Below are 3,439 nucleotides of genomic sequence, written 5' to 3' on the forward strand. Positions count from 1 at the left end.
GTACCTACGATTCTGATTTTGGTGGCTCGTTCACCCAGAGCATCCGGAGCTCTGTTCCGTGGAGCCTAGCAACCTCCACGAGACCGTCTGTGTTGTCTGTGTCTGTAACCGCAACTCAAGCAAGTTTTCCAGCCTACACCACTGCCATCTCGGTGTAAGTAAACAATTTTTAAAACTACCGCTAAGCGTTTGTGCCTAATTCCAGCTCATCGGCCTCCCTCTCCGACCCGGCGTGCCCGGGCTGCTGGCCACAGCCTGTGTGCAGCACAGAAAAGGGCTTGGGTCGCTCCCGGCCCGCACACCTTCCAGCCCATACTTGCCTATGAATTCTGCAAACTGGCAGGACTATGACACCAGGGAGTAGGAGTAATCATCCAATTCAGCCTACTTTCCAGTAAGCAAGCACAGAGGAAGGAAAGGCTTGCACGCATGCTTTCAGAACTCTAGGGCACCTGTGACCTGCAGACGGGGAGTGCATTTTTCCTTCACTACTAATCATTGGTTCAATAAATTTCAGTAGCCTACAATGGAAGGAAGTCTGCAGTGTGCTTGTCTGACTGAGGTGAGAGGAGGGAGTGTTTGGACTGTATGAGCATCATGAAGGGGCAAGACTGACTATGGGGCACAGGCATAGCTTATTAGAGTAGTGCCCTTCATTGAATAAGCAGTGCAAAGGATTTTATTGATAAGAAGTGCCAAGAGAAGGGAGAAAAAATAGAATTCTATCTATGTACCAGGATGGACACTGGTATCTATGTACACATAGATAGGACACATCCTATCTATGTACCAGGATGGGGAGGGATGGAGGAATGATGCAGTATGGGATGCCTGGAAGACCAAACACGCCTGTATCATGGTATACTTGGCATCTACGTGTAACATTGCATCAGTTCAAAAAGCATACTAGGTTTTTCAGATACACTTTTAAACTGTTCCAGGTAGCATTGAATCATATTAAAACATTTGTACATTTAGACAAGTTTAAATGCAGTTTAAACCCAAGTGTCCATACCCATAACACATGCAAAAATCTATCCCAGGTTAATTCATATTAGAATGGTTTAACAGACTCCAGTGTGGTATACCCTACTGTTCAGATAATCCTCTCCTCCTGCACTGATTTGAACTGGAATATTTTTATAGGAAAGAAATTAGAAACATAAAAATTAAAAGACAACTACTATAAAAGTATGTTGCTGTTTAAAAAAAAAAAAAAAAAGGAACATATACAAGCAAGTAAACAAAAAGGATTTCAAGAAGAATTTTTCTTCCTACAGAGGAGCACATCACTCCTGGAAATTAAATCAACAAATCCTGTCCTTTTGTTTGATTCCCCATAGGTACTTGGGAAAATATGCAAATGTATACATTCCCTTCTGGCTAATCCAGAGCAGAGGTATTATAAACTTTGCCTACAGGTCCTTCCATTATGTGACAGTAGGGTGGCCACTGACCCACCCTCAGAATACAGGACATCCCCTTGGTGGGGGAAGGGGGAGCCACTGGCCCTCTCAGCCAATCAGTGGTGAGGGTTGGGGCTGCTGCTGTCTCCTTTCCAAATCAGCAATGCACCAGGCCCCTTGGCCAATCAGGAGCAAGGGGCAGAACCACTACAAGGCCACTTCCCTCCCTCCTTCCCTGGCTGGCTCAGAACCCTGCTCCTCCTGGCTGTGAACCACTCTACTTCTAGGCACAGCCAATAGACTCATGAGGACAAGTGATTGACATGCATTTCCACTGGAACTTTTTGTCTAACAGGACTTTTTGCAGTCTATTCCTCATTTAGAAATGGACAGAGGACAAAGGGTTTAAAAAACAGGACAGTTTGGTATAAAACAGGATCAATGGCCACCCTGTGTGACAGTGACTTTCTTAGTTAATTACTAGGATGAAGCAAAGTGAACCTTAAGAGCTGAAAGCATAAGTTTCTACAGTAGTGGTTTTTAACCATTTTCTACAGTAGCGGTTCTTGACCACACCCCTCAGAAAGTGCCAGCTTTTAGTTTTCACTTGTCTTTTTGACTACAGGAAAATAATAGAAAAATTCTGCTGCTGCAAACAGCTTAGGAAGCTCATAACAGGTCTGAATAGTTTTAACACTGTAGATCCTATATGTAATCTATTAATTTATTTTTAATAATCTTTCTTTGTGTATTGTACCGTATGGCACCCCTAAAAGGATTTCAAGGCACCCCAAGGTGCCAGAGCACCCTGGTTGAAAAAAAAGAATCACTAATCTACAGCCTTAAGTATAGCCAGCCTCTCAAGCTGAGAGCTTTAACATACCCATGTCTTCTACAGCTCAGATACTGGGGAAGGGGGTGGGTCCATACAGAACTCACCGACTATTACCTTACAGACTTCCTCTTTCTAGAGAAAACTCATCTCAAAGTCTGATGATCATTAGGTTTTATCCTTCAAAGCTTGTAAGATATCAGGAAAGAGACGGAGACAAAGATAAATGGGATAAAAACAAAACAAAACAAAAACACCCTACAAAAACAACCACAAAATTCCCCATCAGTTTATCAAACAGATCAGGCCAGGTTAACATACATCTTTGTTTGATGAGATAACTTCTTTGCTCAGCCAATGATATCTGATTTGTCTGATCTGCTGCAGTGAAATAAGAATACACTGGACAGGACCTCCAAGGTCACAGTGTCTCAGGGGCCTCTAGAAATAAAAGGAAAGAACTTAAGATGAAGAGACTGGGACATTTAACCTATGCTTGTTTTGCTGGCAAATAATAGTTTCTCTCTCATAGAATAGAAATCTAAAGAATAGAATAAACAAAGAATAGAAATCTCTCTCATAGATGCAGCATGTCCTACTGAGGTTGAGAACATGGACACCCTGTTCATCTATGTCTTTCTACAGACATACCCCAGACCCAGAAGTTTGACAGGGAAGCTGTTTCAGGCTTCAGCCCTGTCTCTACTCAAGCCCATTCTCCAAACTGACCAGGGAAGCTGTTTCAGGCTTCAGCCCTGTATCTACTCAAGCCCCATTCTCCAAACTGACCATTAAAAAAAGATATGGCTTCTTTATAATATATAGTTTTAGATGGAGGTACAGACATTACACTTTTACCAGTATAAATTATTGGAAACTGATCTATACCCATTAACAGAACAGTTCGGCGCACAGACTTGTTTAAAAATGGTGGAAGGTGGTCTAAGATTTGTGTCCCCCTCCTACCAAAGCATGTGTGTGTTCTGTTTACTACTGATCTAAAACTATGCTGCTTACAGAAAAGCACATACAATTTAGATTGATTCTGCCTTGGGCTTTTTGAATGTCTGTAGCTAGCCTTAGTAAGAGTTTTCCACATTTCTTACTGCAGCAACATGTTTAACATTTACATCACATTTTTCTTTTCCTTATCACACGATTTCACTCATCACTTCTGAAGCACGGTATAATTATTTGGTAT

This window comes from Alligator sinensis, unplaced genomic scaffold (genome assembly GCF_000455745.1).
Source record: "Alligator sinensis unplaced genomic scaffold, ASM45574v1 scaffold486_1, whole genome shotgun sequence".
Classification (NCBI taxonomy): Eukaryota; Metazoa; Chordata; order Crocodylia; family Alligatoridae; genus Alligator; species Alligator sinensis.